Source organism: Lissotriton vulgaris, chromosome 11 (genome assembly GCF_964263255.1).
Source record: "Lissotriton vulgaris chromosome 11, aLisVul1.2, whole genome shotgun sequence".
NCBI classification, from domain to species: Eukaryota; Metazoa; Chordata; class Amphibia; order Caudata; family Salamandridae; genus Lissotriton; species Lissotriton vulgaris.
In genome coordinates, this window is record NC_141699.1 from 662,581,251 (window position 1) to 662,599,095 (window position 17,845).

Consider the following 17,845-nt stretch of genomic DNA (forward strand, 5'->3'; position numbering starts at 1 on the left):
ATTTTTACTTTAGAGTAGACAGTCACAAATTATTAGATTGGTTTCTGTATTCACATTTCTTCATTCCTAGACAAAATACTAGTGAGTGGTGTATGTCTATGACATCTAACATTCTTAAATGTACTTTGTAGGTGGAACATCTGGTGATGGGCCCAGCGCGGAGGTGGAATAGGAGACTTCTGGGGAGGAGGCGGTGCAAGTGCCGGACGAAACTGCTGTGCGGGTTGCCACGGTAGTGGCGGGCAGTGGTAAGCTCTTATATTCCTTACTTATTGAGATTGCAGACTGCACAGTGTGCTCCCCGTGAGAAAGTGTAAGGTTTGTCCAGATGAGAGACATGAAGAAGAATGATTGACATATAGTTTGAATGGATGGATGCCTGGATCATGGAACTATCTGACTCTTAGAAAGCATATGTGTATCTAGAGAGAGTACACGGTCACTGGATGAACTAAGTGTTACTTTGAAGAACATGTAACACCGCACCCGCACGTCCGTCCCAGTGTAGGAAAGGCAAGGAAAAGAAGTTGTAATTTTGTCCGAATACTACCATGAATAGTAGCAGTAGTTTGTATTGCAAGCACAACATATATCCGGCTATTACGATGGCCACTCACTACCTCTGTTAATAAGTTTAGTAGAACTTGGTCATTCATGTGTGGATGTATCACTGTTCACTCAATGAAAAGCAAAGCACGTAAAGTCATCCCATATGTAAGCAAATACATACCATGTGCAGTGATAGATAATCAGATTATTTATCTTCTTCATTTTCCTTTTCTAGTATTTATTGGCACTGTAGGGTGAAAGTTAAATTAATTAAGCAGTAGCCCTTGTAACAGAGTATTCTTAGTGCCACCCATAATAGAAAAGTAAGAGCATCACCACCTGCATGTACTGGACTGGTAAGTAATGCAAGTCTGTCTCACTCATCATGGCGGGCGTCTGATTTTCTTGTGTGCAAGTTGACTGCGCAGGCATTATGCCGGCTTGCAGAAGTTAACGTACCAATTTTGCTAAACAAGAGAGAAGAAGAAGAATTAGACTGGTGTACTGTCATATACACAAAAGATAGGTAGTAGTGTTCCCCTAAGGGAAACGTCCGCACAACACTCTACAAAACAATCTGGTTATTTCTACATTTAGTACACATTAAGTAGTCTGACTCTTATGAAAAAAAGTTTTAAACGAAAGGGTGCTACAGAGACTCAGGGCACCTACAACCTAAAGGTGCCGTCTGTACACACAGGATGTGTGTCACATCAATTTAAACAAATTTTGAGAATCCATTAACAGCACTCCTGAGAGTTAGTAATTCTAATAATCCGGGCAGGAGTTATAGACCCTCAATATACCACACTCTACTAATAATAGAGTATTCCAAGAGAAGCAAATGACAGGGTTATATTCAATGGGGATTTCCAAAGAAAGTTTCAAAGTATAGTCCACTTAGTTTGTTTTCTTCAGTCTTTATTTTCAATTCCATAAAACAGATATTCCCAGCAAAAACAGAGATCACCAACACGTGTTTCGTCCTACACAAGGACTTTTTCAAGGCATGAACACGGCGAACTGAGATATGTATTGAACATCAAGTTGAACGAAATAAGCCGTGATTTAGCAATGAAGTATAATATCAATAGTATAGATGGCAGGGTAGTTAAACAGAGTATGAAATGAGGAAAGCCTTCCGGTCTGAAGCAACAGTCACAAAAGTCAAATTCGACACAGCACATAAGCTAGCTATACGTTTAGTCGATAAGTAAATACACGTCTGTTAGTATCAGGTTCATTAGAACAAACGCTTGAAAGTAGGCCTGTGTTTCTCAAATAGTAGAACTTGCAACCATGACAAGTTGTTAAGCAAGAGTTAGGCTATCGCATTTCCTCACGGGAACCGTTTGGGTGAGGAAATGCGATAGCCTAACTCTTGCTTAACAGCTTATCATGGTTGCAAGTTCTACTATTTGAGAAACACAGGCCTACTTTCGAGTGTTTGTTCTAATGAACATGATACTAACAGACGTGTATTTACTTATCGACTAAACGTATAGCTAGCTTATGTGCTGTGTCGAATTTGACTATCGTGACTGTTGCTTCAGACCGAAAGGCTTTCCTCATTTCATACTCTGTTTATCTACCCTGCCATCTATACTATTGATATTATACTTCATTGCTAAATCACGGCTTATTTCGTTCAACTTGATGTTCAATACATATCTCAGTTCGCCGTGTTCATGCCTTGAAAAAGTCCTTGTGTAGGACGAAACACGTGTTGGTGATCTCTGTTTTTGCTGGGAATATCTGTTTTATGGAATTGAAAATAAAGACTGAAGAAAACAAACTAAGTGGACTATACTTTGAAACTTTTTTTGGAAATCCCCATTGAATATAACCCTGTCATTTGCTTCTCTTGGAATACTCTATTATTAGTAGAGTGTGGTATATTGAGGGTCTATAACTCCTGCCCGGATTATTAGAATTACTAACTCTCAGGAGTGCTGTTAATGGATTCTCAAAATTTGTTTAAATTGGTGTACTGTCATAGTCGACTCTAATAGAGTGAGTCCATAGTGCTCGTAGAATTGATTCCTTAAACTCCCACTAATGTTAGAGCAAGGATGAAGAAGTGGGAGGTTAGATAGATTCTGGCCACAATAGTTATGTACTGGGCTTGCAAGTTGCTAGTTCTACTGTGACACAACTTTCTGCTGAATCATTTTGTGTTAATCTTAAAGAGCATTGGTTACAGACTATGTCTTTTTCTTTCTTCATATAGATGCTCCTTCCAAACCAACACGGAAGGAGCTGGCTAGACGGGCCCGGAAACGGAGGCTGGAGGCCACTGTCGCCGAATATCGGCGGCTGGTGGCCCAGGAGGAGGAGGACACGCAGAGTACGTCTACAACATCTACGACGACACCTGCATCCTCCTCCACGCTCCCTGGGTCAGCCAGTCTGTGCAGCAGGTCTCCAGCGGTACGGAGCAGGGGTACCGCAGCCACCCGCCACCGCCGAGCAGCAAAGAAATCAGCTGCCCCCCACAGCAGTTACAAAAAAAGGATGTACCACCTTTCCCTGAGGGTCTTCTACATCGAGCAGGAGCTCCTCAACACCAAAACCCTGCTCGAGACCCTCAGCAAGGAGCATGCCGACCTGGCCCGGAAAGTCAACAGCAGCAGCCAGCAGTAGGAGGAGACTGTCCCTTGCCCCTTTTTTAAAGACTTCTGGGGGTGGGAATTGGGAGTTGGGTTTTTGGACTTTTCACGGACATTCGTTGGTGTTAGGGAGTGGTGGTGGGTTGGGTCTTGCGGGAGATTATTTTTGTGAGGGATATAAATATACTTTAAACTTTATCTTAGCATACGTGGGTTTTTTTACTGCTTTTGAGGCTGGTGGGTGGGGGTTTAACTGTAAATTTGTTTTAAAAATGTTTTCAAAACTAAGTGCCTCTCACAGAGTAATTGAATTCAATAGTCTTAGGACTTTACTAGTACTAGCGTCAGTCTCTCGTCTCTCCTAATACTCCATTATACTTCCTCCCCCAAACGCTTATCTTACCTGTAATTTGTGTTTGGAAATAGGGCTAGGCACAGGGCTGGCTGCACGGCAAATGGCGATTAAGGGTGGCAATCCTGGGCGGATGAAATGTGATGATTGCGGTGGTACTAGTGGTGTTACACAGTGGCAGTTGCAGCATCTGAAAAAAAAGAAAATGAAACCTTGTTTGTCCTTACCGTAGCATTAGAACGGTACAATAGACAATATAGCAGGTGACAGTACACTAGAACAGTGCCAAAATGTAGCCTAACAAATGGTAAAGTATTGAAAGTATAACTAGTACTTGCGTTGAATTTCTTTGACATTGGCTACTACTACAAGAAATAGTACCGAAGGTGAAGGACACAGCAGCGTAATAATTTGCCACGTCTAGGAGGAGGATGTTCTTGATGACCAATCAAGTTGATGGCGCACATAAAAATCTGCTTTCATTTGCCAATAGTGACTGAGTGTCAAGCTGAGTAAGAATAGAATATATCCTCAGATTCCTTCACCAGCCTGTTGCTATGATCTTATCCTCCCCAGCAAGTGTGTGGAATTATTGCTGTCATTTAGTCACACATCAATCAAAACCACACAGCCCGGGGGAAGAGGGTTAGGGTTTGGATAATGGATGGGAATTGGGGATTTTGGGACAGTTTTGTTGAGAGAAGAAAAAAAAAGCACAGCATGGACAAACAATAATTGAAGATAAAGAAATCTTTGGGTACAAAGCTAACCATAAATCTTTTAAGTGACATAACGGAAGTGCTTGCACTACTGCATGCATGGTTACTGAAAAGTAAGTAGTACTTTCGACAACCGTGAATGAAAGGATGAGACAGTACAGGGCTGCAGTACTAATTATGCGTTTTCACTTGCCTATCTCTGCACTCAGAGAAACACTTCTTACATTAAATTAGGTTTCAAAAATAGCACAATTAAAACCTATAGAATGGCTGTAGGGATGAATTTAGAAGCAGAGATCAAAGAAATGCAGTCAGATTCATAGAAGTTCACAGCAATAACATTACTTAAAAGATAATTAGAAAAGAACGGATACTGTATCTGTATGTTGTTGTAGTTGTCCTGTTGAATTTGGTAAGTTGCATGCATCAAACCATTCCTCTTATTAGCGGGACTCCTCCATTCTAGCTGACGCTCCATCCATCAATGTTGGTGACCAGAAGACACCCTGTCCACTGCCTGCCTGGCGGATGCTGAATTGCGGCTCGCTAATGTGAAGCCTGACCTCATCCTTTTTTTCCCATTGCACAGACTGAAACCCGGCCTGTAATGATTGATGAAAAAACAGGAAGTGATATTAGAACACCACTGACAAATAAATATAAGGTATGTACGCTGTGTAGTGCAAAAAGTCACACTTTGAGTTTCCTAATAGACAGTACAATATTTTTGAAAGTGCGTACTCTGTCTGAGTCTCCTTTTGAAGGATAAATAAGTATGGGCAAATTAATTTAGCAGATCTTTCCCCTCAAGCTAGGTGTACTGTAAACTGTGTTTTAGAACAAAATTAGACCTTCCCCGCAGTGCTCCCAGACCCTTACTAAACCCAGTCGCAAAAATGTAGAAGACCCCCAATCAGATCTCAAAAAATGAGGCCTAGTAGAAAAATGGTGCCAAAACGTACTTTGAAAGTAAAGCAGGCCCAAATCCCACCTTACCCACCGTGGATTGTATTCAAACCATTTGCAAGCAAGCAAAAGTATCCATACCCAGCATCGCTCCAAGACTCGCAAACCCCCCCACAAACAGCCCCCCCGCCCAAACACATGCAATACAATAGTGCTAACCCTAACGAGCCCTAAGTTAAGAATTGTGGCAAACGCTTTCTTTAACTAGGCCAAATCCCCCCTTTCCCACCATGGATTTTCTTCAAATCCCTTGCAACCAAAATTACACATTCCCACGAATGCTCTAAGACCCCAGAACCCAGTTGCAAAAATCTAGAACACCCCAAACACATGGAATACTACTGCTAGTGCTAACCCTAACGAACCGTAAGTTACAAAAAGTGCCAAAAGGCTTTTCAGCATGGATTTTCTACAAACCACTTTTATCCGGTATTAGACCTTCCCAGCAATGCCCCAAGACCCGCCAACCCACCCGCAAAAAAGCACAACACCCCCAAACAGGCAAAAAGCAAATATGGAAAATCTCATACTTACAATATTTTTCGGCCTTCTTTCAATTCTGTCCAAACGCGCTGTGCAGCTAGGCCCTAACTCCCCTTTTCCACCATGGATTTCCTGAAAAACAAATGCAATCAAAATTAGACTGTGCCAGCAGTGCTCCCAGACCCCAAAACCCACCCACAAACACCTGGAACCCCCCCAAACAGCACCTCAAAGACAAGCAAGTCAGCAAAAACGCAAAAATAAATTCGCCTCCGGTTTTGTCCAAACCACTTTTATCCGGTATTAGACCTTCCCAGCAATGGCCCCAGAGCCGTCAACCCAGGCGGAAACTAGTAGAAGACCCCCAAACAGCCAAAAAGCAAAAGTACAAAAATGGGGACTTAGTAATTTTCAGGCCAATTTCCAAAATCCGCGCTCTGCAGCTAGGCCCTAACCCCCCTATGCCACCATGGATTTTCTTCCAACCACTCGAATCAAAAGTATCCATACCCAGCAGTGCTCCCAGACCCCGAAACCCACCCACAAACACCAGGAAGCCCCCCAAACAGGCCCCCGAAAACATGATAGTGAGCAAAAAGGCAAAAACTTTTTCAAGTCTGATTTTCGCCAAACCACTTTTATCTGGTATTAGACCTTCCCAGCAATGCCCCAAGACCCGCCAACCCACCCGCAAAAAAGCACAACACCCCCAAACAGGCAAAAAGCAAAAATGGAAAATCTGATACTTACAATATTTTTCGGCCTTCTGTCCAAACGCGCTGTGCAGCTAGGTCATAACTCCACTTTTCCACCATGGATGTCCTAGAAAACAAATGCATTCAACATTAGACTGTGCCAGCAGAGCTCCCAGACCCGGAAACCCACCCAAAAACACCAGGAAGCCCCCCAAACAGGCCCTCGAAAACATGATAGTGAGCAAAAATGCAAAAACTTTTTCAACCCTGATTTTCTCCAACCACTTTTATCCGGTATTAGACCTTCCCAGCAATGGCCCCAGAGCCGTCAACTCACCCGCAAAGAAGTAGAACCCCCCCAGAAGTATAGAGTCTTTCTTCATTGGGCGTAATCCAGCCATCTGCTTTGAGGGAAATAGGAGTCTGGAGGAGGAGGATAGAGGAGCATGTTCTTGTGAACTTGTGAACCTGAGGAATGCAGACTGCGGCACCTTCAAATCAATAAGCAAATAAGTGAAGACAGTTCTGCTGATGGGCTTGTTTTTGTGATTAGGTGATTAAAGTTTTTATTTATATTGACTTTGCAAAACAAAGAAAGCCATACACACAGGAATAAAAGTGAATAGGGACGAAAAATAAAGGTATTGATTCATTGGCTCATTTTCAGGGCTCGGTGTCAGGGAAGAAGAGTTCGTCCTCATACTCGGCGAATTCAGGCGGGAGTAGGTCACCTAACAGAGAAGAAATTCCCTCATCTAAGTTGGTGTCCTCCTCGTCTTCTTCCGGCGTGTATTCTCGTTAGGCATGAGCGGATTTTGCGGATTGGCAATCCGCGAATTTGCGGATTTGCAAACTCGCAATCCGCAAAATCCGCGAATTCCCGCGAATTTGCGGATTTTTTTTTTTTTTGTGTTCGCCCGTGTTTCTGCCAGTTCGCGAGGGTTTTTACAATTTCGCAATTTGCGAACTTACCTGTCGGGTTGCAAGTTTTGCGAACTTGTTGTTTCTACGTGTCCAACCTGTTTGGGACACTCTTCTTCATCACTGCCACTCTCTGTCACCACTGCCACTCTCTGACTACTCATGCCACCCTCTGGCCCACCCATGCCACCCTCTGTTTCATCACCACACCCTCTGGTTGTCCAGTGTACATTATTTTTGGCAAAGCAAAGCACACCTTCCCTGCCTCAAGTGACCTGAATTAATTTGGGGCTGATTAATGTGTCACAGAATATTTTTTTAGCTGGCACCTGCTTCCTTAGTGCGCCCTGATTAGTGATCTTTTGCACTTGCTAAGTGCTTTCATTGTTGCAAAATTAGTTACAACACCTGCCCTGCCCCAACTGACAATAATGAATTAGGGGCTGATTAATGGATTTTAACTTCCAGCCTGGCTCCTGCTTGTCTCCCTTAGCTGTAATTCAGGACCTTTGTGGCATATGTGTAACTATTCTGAGGTTCAGAGCAGGGTCACATAATAGTTGCAACTGGCAACTGAACTCTGGAGGGGCCCCTCAGGAAGCACTACAGGAAATGGCTACTAATGATGAGCCTGAACTTTTGAACCTGGTAAGTAGTTACTTTCAGTTTTGCTAAAATCGTATTTCTGCAATTTCGCACTTATTCGCGGGGCGCGAACTCACGCGAACAGTGCGAGCAGTGCGAGCAAAAATCCGCTGCTCGCGGATTTGCGGATTTTTCAGGAAATTCGCAAATCTCGCGGATTGCGGATTTCCCGAAAATCCGCAAAATCCGCGAGCGGAACGGATTTTCCGCCCATGCCTAATTCTCGTGCTTTATAACCTGGTGGTATGAGGTGCTGATTCATCTTGATCATTGTCAACCTCTCCACATTTTGGGGCAAGAGGCGGGTCCTTTTGCAAGTTACAATGCCACCAGCAGCACTGAAAACACGTTCAGAAGACACGCTTGCGAGTGGGCAAGACAAGTAGTTTATAGCCAGGTTGGAGATCTCTGGCCACAATTCTTTTTTCCCATGCCAATACGCCAATGGGTCATCATGAACATAGCCTCTGTTGAGTCATTCACTCAGGGTTCTCCATGGTTCCTCCACTTTGCTTACTTTTTGCTGGGACCTTTTGAGAAGCAAACCCAAGCTGAGTTAGCCAATCCTCTTCTTCACACAATGTTACTGTTGTGTCTGGTGCAGATGATCCGGTTGCTGGTGTCTTTAACGGCTGAGAGGGAAAATTACTCACTTCTGCCACAGCCACAGGTGCAGAATTGGATTCTTTTGACTCCGGATGGCCTGCTGATGCTGATGTACTGCCTTTTCCTTCAATTTCCTGCCGTTCTCTTTCAAACCTCATGGCTGACAGAGCTAGCCAATGTTTGTACTTTAAAAATCTTCTGTGTCACCAAATGGAAAGAATGCTCTGCCTGCCAGTGCCTTTTTGTAGCGTGGATCCAGAATAGTAGCACAAATGTAATGCTGTTCTGTGTGGATCTTTTGAAGACGTTCATCGCAAAGTAGGCGCTGTAATAAATTCTCCGCCAAATCAAAAGCTTCTTGCTTTTCTTAATCTTTTTGAAACGTCCTTCAGTTGGTGCTCTAGCATGCGCAACAATGGGATAGCTTTTCCCAAATTACAGTCCTCCCTGCTGACTGCACGCGTGAAGACCTCAAAAGGACGAAGCATGTCTGTCAGGCTTTTAACTAGCTTCCATTGCTCCGCATGTATCCTCAGGTCCTTCATAGCTGTACCCTGTGTACAGAAATACTTATCGAGTACCGTACACTGCTCATATAGACGCTCAAGCATGTAGAAGGTTGAGTTCCAACGTGTTGCCACCTCCTGGATGAGTGCTTTCACTGGCAGTCGACATTCATGTAGCAGGCCCCTCAGATGCTTCCGGGCCTTAAAAGAATGGATGAAATGTGTGCACATTCTTCGGCAGGTGGTCAGTAACTCGCACACTGGACTTTCTTCACTCAAGAATTTTTTAACAACCAGGTTTATACAGTGGCCAAACACGGCACTCTGAAATAGTTACCCATATCCATGGCCTTAACTACATTGGCGCCATTATCCGTGGAAACATAACCAATCTTACGTTTTTTTGGGTCAGCCATTGAAAGACCTTTGTGTTAAACTCCTGCAAAATGTGTTCTCCTGTATGACTTGTCTCCATGCCAAACATGGCTAGTGTTGCATGTTTCCGAGCAGCTTTAAAAACGTTGTCCGGGTCAACACCTGCCCTTAGCTTTGCTGTAACTCCTGAAAAAGAGACCCAGTGTGCAGTGATGCACATGTAATCAGTGCCTGTGCCACTGGTCCACATGTCTTTTGTCAGATGTATAGTGTGAACAGCACTCTTCTGCAAAGCTGCCCCAATCACCTCCAGCACATCTACATGTAGTGCTGGAACCGCAAATCTGGCAAAATAGAACCGGCTAGGAACCTTCCATTTAGGGCAGAGCATTGCCACTAATTCAAGAAAACCAACCCCTTCCACAAACGAAAAAGGGAGAAGGTCCAGAGCTAGCATTGTAGCCAGCTTAGTGTTATACAGACGCGTCATTGGGTGGTTGCGTTCAAATGGCGCATCTGAAAACAACATGCTTCTAATGGTGGGCTGGACCATGATTTTACGGGATGATGATGATGACTTCTTCGACCCAGTTACGCTTGGTGATGATGAACTTTTTCGCATTGGTGTCTCACTCTCTCCCACACTCTCAGTGTGGCTCACAGGGGGTGTGCTGCTGACAGGGGTACTGGGTGTAAGTGAAGTGTTTGACGCTTCTTCCTCCTCGTCATCAACAGATGAAACATCAACGGATAGAGTTTGTTGACTTCCAATTCGGGCTTCCTTTATTTCCTTTAGGTGCGCATGCCATTGGACAGTGTGCTGTCTCTCAAGATGACCTCTCTGGCCTCTGGTACCATAGTTGGTACCAAGATTACCACGACTAACTGCAATCTTACAAATGCTACAAATGGCTATATTTTCCCTTGTTGTGCAAACACTAAAGAAGTCCCAAACTGCGGACTTCAAATATCTGTGGGGGGCGGAGGAGGCAATACTGGTCATGCTGCTAATACCAGATGAAGTGGAGGATGTGTGTTGCAGAACTTTGCTACGTTGTGCACTTGCACCACCACTAATTGAGGAAATGGAGGTCGAGGTAGATGGAGGTCCCTTCTGGCAAGAAAAAAATATGGAAGCGGTAGGTGGTGGTGTACTAGTTAACTCCAATGATGGTGGTCCCATTGCCTCCTCGTCGACAACATCACGCTCAGCAGCTTTTCGGGCTAGGGTAAAAATGTCTGTTTGCTACATGCCCACTGAGGCTGGAGTGGCGTGTATGATGACTGCGTCGTCGTGGTGAGAGTCTTCATCAGCAGGAGTAGTATACGCCACTTCTTCAGCGTCATCATCACAACCCATAACTATAAGACTTTCGGGGACCTTCCTTTTACGCTTAGCTACCTTTGTCAGATCATGGTGAGCCTCACTCTCAGACGGCAGTGGTGGTTCCCAAGTTGGATCCATATCATCAGAAGGAAGGGGGCTTGAAGAAGATGTAGACACCATCCTTGATCTTTTTCTTGCTAGGGATGTGGAAGACAATGAATGATCAGGAGGAGTGGCTTCCTCAAATGATACCTCGGCTTAAATGTCGATTTCCTGATGTGCCCCTACTTTGGGAGGAACAACTATTGTGGGCACTTGTGCCGCTCCATGCACCTCTAATTGCGCATCTCCTTGCGCTGCCTCTCCTTCCACATGTACTTGGGCTTGTACTTGCACATGTGGTTGTTGTTGCGACTGTGGTTGTTAAACACTCGTCAGATGAGTTACAACAACCTGTGTTGATTGAGGGATGCTGCTACTTTCTTGCGATGAGCCAACATCACTGGTCGATGGTGATTGAACAACTAGACTGACTGCCTCTAAAGCACTCAAGGGCTTGGACTTAAGTTGGCGTGGTGGTGGTGTCACTGAGCCCAATGGAGCGGGGGTCCTACTCCCAGCTTGGTCCCAAGCAGATCCCGCTGCTGCTGCAGGCGTACTTTTTTTTTTATTCCCAAAAAATGTGGCGGGCGGCACACCAGTCTCCTTGGTAACCTGCTTCTTCTGCTCCTTACTGGCAACTTTCTTGCTAGAGGAGCTACGGGGAACTTTTTTTGGGGCCATCTTCTTCAGATGTCAGAACAGCAGGCCGCAGTTGCACGAGTTGCAGAGTTGTCTTGTCTGTGGCCACACGTGACGTTGCGTGATGTTATGCTGCACACACCACTGCAGGACTTCTTCCTGGCACTGGTGGTTCTCTTGAGCACCAAAAAGCAATGGAAGACAGAGTACCATCAGTTATACACCCCAAAAAGTCAAAAAACACATAAAAATCACCACAATCCCATGACATCCATGCCCTCAATGATGTTTAAATTCAAGACACCCCACAGAAAGTCTAGGACCATGCACCACTGAGTACCCCTAGGAATAAGGGATGAAAGCTAGGCAAAATGGGCGCAGGCCTTAGAACACCTCATGCCTTCAAAATGGCCCCTTGCCCCCCCAGCACATGGCCAGGCCCTGCCTGTACCAGCACTCAAAATGGCCACCACCCACATGGCCAGTCCCCATCAACACCCCAAAAAATAAAAAAACACACAAAAATCAGCACAATCCCATGCCATCCATGCTCTCCATGATGTTTACATTAAAGAGACCCCACAGAAAGACTCAGTCCATGCACAACTCACTACCCCTGGGCAAAAGGCCCCAACAGCAGCCAAAAAAATCGAAAAACACACACAAATCAGCACAATCCCATGCCATCCATGCCCTCCATGATGTTTAAATTCAAGACACCCCACAGAAAGACGAGGCCCATGCACCACTCACTACCCCTGGGCAAAAGGCCCCAACAGCAGCCAAAAAAATTGAAAAACACACAAAAATCAGTATAATCCCATGCCATCCATTCCCTCCATGATGTTTACATTCAAGACACCACACAGAAAGACTAGGCCCATGCACCACTCACTACCCCTGGGCATAAAGGATGAAAGCTAGGCAAAATGGGTGCAGGCCTGAGAACACTGCCTGCCTTCTAAATGGCCCCTTGCCCCCCAGCACATGGCCAGGGCCTGCCTGTACCAGCACTCAAAATGGCCCCAACCCACATGGCCAGTCCGCAACAGCAGCCAAAAAATTCGAAAAACACACAAAAATCAGCACAATCCCATGCCATCCATTCCCTCAATGATGTTTACATTCAAGACACCCCACAGAAAGACTAGGCCCATGCACCACTCACTACCCATGGGCAAAAGGCCCCAACAGCAGCCAAAAAAATTGAAAAACACACAAAAATCAGCACAATCCCATGCCATCCATGCCCTCAATGATGCTTAAATTCAAGACACCCCACAGAAAGACTAGGCCCATGCACCACTCACTACCACTGAGCATAAAGGATGACATCTAGGCAAAATGGGTGCAGGCCTGAGAACACTGCCTGCCTTCAAAATCCCCCCTTGCCCTCCAGCACATGGCCAGGGCCTGCCTGTACCAGCACTCAAAATGGTCCCCACCCACATGGCCAGTCCCACCAACACTCCCGAAAAGTCAAAAAACACATAAAAATCACCACAATCCCATGCCATCCATGCCCTCAATGATGTTTAAATTCAAAACACCCCACAGAAAGTCTAGGCCCATGCACCACTGAGTACCCCTGGGCATAATGGATGAAAGCTAGGCAAAATGGGTGCAGGCCTGAGAACACTGCATGCCTTCAAAATGGCTGCTTGCCCCCAGCACACGGCCAGGCCCTGCCTGTACCAGCTCTCAAAATGGCCCCCACCCACATGGCCAGTCCCCATCAACACACCAAAAAATCGAAAAACACACAAAAATCAGCACAATCCCATGCCATCCATGCCCTCCATGATGTTTACATTAAAGAGACCCCACAGAAAGACTCAGTCCATGCACCACTCACTACCCCTGGGCAAAAGGCCCCAACAGCAGCCAAAAAAATAAAAAAACACACAAAAATCAGCACAATCCCATGCCATCCATGCCCTCCATGATGTTTACATTAAAGAGACCCCACAGAAAGACTAGGCCCATGCACCACTCACTACCCCTGAGCATAAAGGATGACAGCTAGGCAAAATGGGTACAGGCCTGAGAACACTGCCTGCCTTCAAAATCACCCCTTGCCCTCCAGCACATGGCCAGGGCCTGCCTGTACCAGCACTCAAAATGGCCCCCACCCATATGGCCAGTCCCAACAACACTCCCAAAAAGTCGAAAAACACATAAAAATCACTACAATCCCATGCCATCCATGCCCTCAATGATGTTTAAATTCAAGACACCCCACAGAAAGTCTAGGCCCATGCACCACTGAGTACCCCTGGGCATAATGGATGAAAGCTAGGCAAAATGGGTGCAGGCCTGGGAACACTGCATGCCTTCAAAATGGCCGCTTGCCCCCCAGCACACGGCCAGGCCCTGCCTGTACCAGCACTCAAAATGGCCCCCACCCACATGGCCAGTCCCCATCAACACACCAAAAAATCGAAAAACACACAAAAATCAGCACAATCCCATGCCATCCATGCCCTCCATGATGTTTACATTAAAGAGACCCCACAGAAAGACTCAGTCCATGCACCACTCACTACCCCTTGGCAAAAGGCCCCAACAGAAGCCAAAAAAATCGAAAAACACACAAAAATCAGCACAATCCCATGTCATCCATGCCCTCCATGATGTTTAAATTCAAGACACCCCACAGAAAGGCTAGGCCCATGCACCACTCACTACTCCTGGGTAAAAGGCCCCAACAGCAGCCAAAACAATAAAAAAACACACAAAAATCAGCACACTCCCATGCCATCCATGCCCTCAATGATGTTTAAATTCAAGACACCCCACAGAAAGACTAGGCCCATGCACCACTCACTACCCCTGGGCATAAAGGATGAAAGCTAGGCAAAATGGGTGCAGGCCTGGGAACACTGCCTGCCTTCAAAATGACCCCTTGCCCCCCAGCACATGGCTGGGGCCTGCCTTTACCAGCACTCAAAATGGCCCCCACCCATATGGCCAGTCCGCAACAGCAGCCATAAAAATCGAAAAACACACAAAAATCAGCACAATCCCATGCCATCCATGCCCTCCATGATGTTTAAATTCAAGACACCCCACAGAAAGACTAGGCCCATGCACCACTCACTACCCCTGGGCATAAAGGATGAAAGCTAGGCAAAATGTGTGCAGGCCTGAGAACACTGCCTGCCTTCAAAATGGCCCCTTGCCCCTCAGCACATGGCCAGGGCCTGCCTGTACCAGCACTCAAAATGCCCCCCACTCACATGGCCAGTCCCCAACAGCAGCCAGAAATATCGAAAAACACAAAAAAATCAGCACAATCCCATGCCATCCATGCCCCCCCCCATGATGTTTACATTAAAGAGACCCCACAGAAAGACTCAGTCCATGCACCACTCACTACCCCTGGGCAAAAGGCCCCAACAGCAGCCAAAAAAATCGAAAAACACACAAAAACCAGCACAATCCCATGCCATCCATGCCCTCCATGATGTTTACATTAAAGAGACCCCACAGAAAGACTCAGTCCATGCACCACTCACTACCCCTGGGAAAAAGGCCCCAACAACAGCCCAAAAATCGAAAATTCCTAAATTGTAGTTGCAGCAACTGTAATGCCCCAAACAAACTTACTTGTGAAATTTCTAATCCAAAAGTGATCCAAAGAAATTCAAAAAGGCCTCAAATCCAAATATCCAGCAGCATCCACAAAAAGTAATCCTTCCAGGTCAAGATCCAAATGAAAGTGACCAGCACATGGAGAAAGCACTGGGAGGAGCCTGCTGGACAGGAACAGGAAGTTGGAGACTGTGGGGCAATTCCTTCCTCCCACCCCCCCCAAAAAAAGTGAAGGCAAATGTCAACCTGAGGAGTTATTCTGATAAAAATCATCATTTTCAGAAGGTTGATGCTGCTTGCTGGTGGATTTCTTGTGCAGAATTGCAAATTTTGCAATTTCACGAGTGCAAGATTGTTGCTGCCCGCCACATGTACGTGTTCGTAATTGCGAACTCTTGCGATGCGTGCTGTGCAAGGTGGCAAGCCGCGATGACGTAATCGCGGTTGCCAAACTCCCGCAGGATCCTGCAGCAAGATCCAAAATGGCCAGCACACTCAAAATATCGAGAAAAACAACTCTGCAAACGCTGAATGACGGTAAGTGAACGCCCAGCGCCGCAATTTTGTATCACCAAGCAAAAAAATACGCTGTGTGCGAATTTGTGGATTTTCGGCAAATTCGCGAGTGTTTGCAGATTGCGAATTTACCGAAAATCCGCAAATTCCGCCAGCGGAACGGATTTTACGCCCATGCTTAGATTCGGTATTAGGAAGAGATTCCCTAAACATGCCCCTTCCTAATAGCGAATCACCAACTCATTTTGTGATTCGGCAATAGGTTACCAAATCGCAAAATAGGGTTTGATTTATCTGAAAAGCATTTTTTATATAATAAACAGGCCGATTCTACAAATCGGCTCATTTGTGAAGGCAAACAATTTTGATGCATGTGCCCCTTTGTGTTGAGAGTATGTATAAGACCATTGTTTGAAAAACCTAAGAAATTCACTGAAAAAAAACAAATGTTACAGAGACATTATAACCTTATATACACCCACTCTAACTTCCACACTACCATTCTAAAAACCATTGACACACCTATAACACCCACTCACTAATTCATAGGTCTCTTTACACACCCACTCAGTCACCCATACAACCACTCATAATCAAACTCTCTCACTAATAGAGCCACTGATACATCCACTTATACATCCATACAGCTACTCACATACTGTCACTTACCCATAGCGCTACTTACACACTTATTCACTCACCCATACAGTCAATTACACAGACACTTACTCACCCATACAGTTACACTCACACATACTTACTCATACATATACTAAAACATACTCACTCACCTGTACAATTACTGACACAAGCACACACTCATCGGTACAGCCACTCTCACATTCACTCACTCACCCAAACAGCCATTCATATACACTAACACTCAAATAAACTGCCTTTCACATATGCAGTATACTCACACATATACCACTAACACATTCATTCAATTATCAATACAGCCATGCACACAGTCATCTATATAGCCTCTTATAGATGTACTCACTAAACCACACAGCCACTGACTCACCCCCTCATTCATCTATGCAGGCAGTCACACTTGCCTTTAACCACCCACACAGACACGCATACACCCATACAGGTAGTCAGATAACTAATCAAACACCCATACAGCCATTCATGTACCTACTCACCAACCCATACAGCCACTTAGATGCCAAGTGACAGACTGATACAGACATTCACACATCCTAGTCACTCACACATACATTCACTGAGACACCTAATCACTCACTTATGCATTCAGTCATATACCCACTTAATCATCCATACAGGTACTCATAAACCTTTTAAAAAAACTCACAGTCACTGGATGATGTCATCAGTTTTGTAATTTGAGATGTCTTCAGTGATGGCATATGTGAATTCATAAGCAGTGCATGGCGGTGGCGTTAGTTATAGGTAGCTCAGCTAATTATAACTGCTGAATTTCTCAGTTTTTTTTCGAGTGAAATGTCGGCCTAACTGTAATGTCCCTGTAAACTTCGTTTTTTTCAGTGAATTTCAAAGGCTTTTTTAATTCTAATAATTCTTTTTCCTAATTATAACACCTCTGTAACCTTTGTTTTTTTGGGTGAATATAATCATATAGTCTCACTGAAAAAAACAAAGTTAAAGGGACATTATAGTTAGGCTGGTATTTCTCTTGCACAAAACCAGAGAAATTCAGCAGATATAGTTACTTGAGCTAACTATAACTCATCCCCTACAATGCACTGCTTATGACCTCACATATTACTTCTCTCATAACATGGTCAGTGACATCACTGATGACATCATAATTAACATCACTTATGACATCTCAAATGACATCACTGATGACATCATCCAATGATTGTGACTGTTTTCCAAAAGTTACTGAGTGTTAAACATATATGAAAAGTTATGTGGCTGTGGGAGTGGCTGTATTGGTGAGTGACTGGGTGTGTAACTGGTGTATAGAAGAGGGAGTGGGTATGTGAGAAACTATATACATGAGTGAGTGGGTATGTGAGTGTTTGTATGTGTGAGCCTGTAGGTGTTTCAGTGGGTTTATGAGTATGTGAGTGGCTGTGTGAGTATCTGTATGGGTGAGTGAGTTTGCGTGTCAGTGGCTGTAAATGGTGGATGAGAGGGGCATGAGTGGCTGAGTGGGTGACTGAGCAGGCATATTAGTGTCTGTATAGGTGAGAGACAGGGTAAATAAGTGGATGAATGGGTACATGAATGGGTATGTCAGTGGGT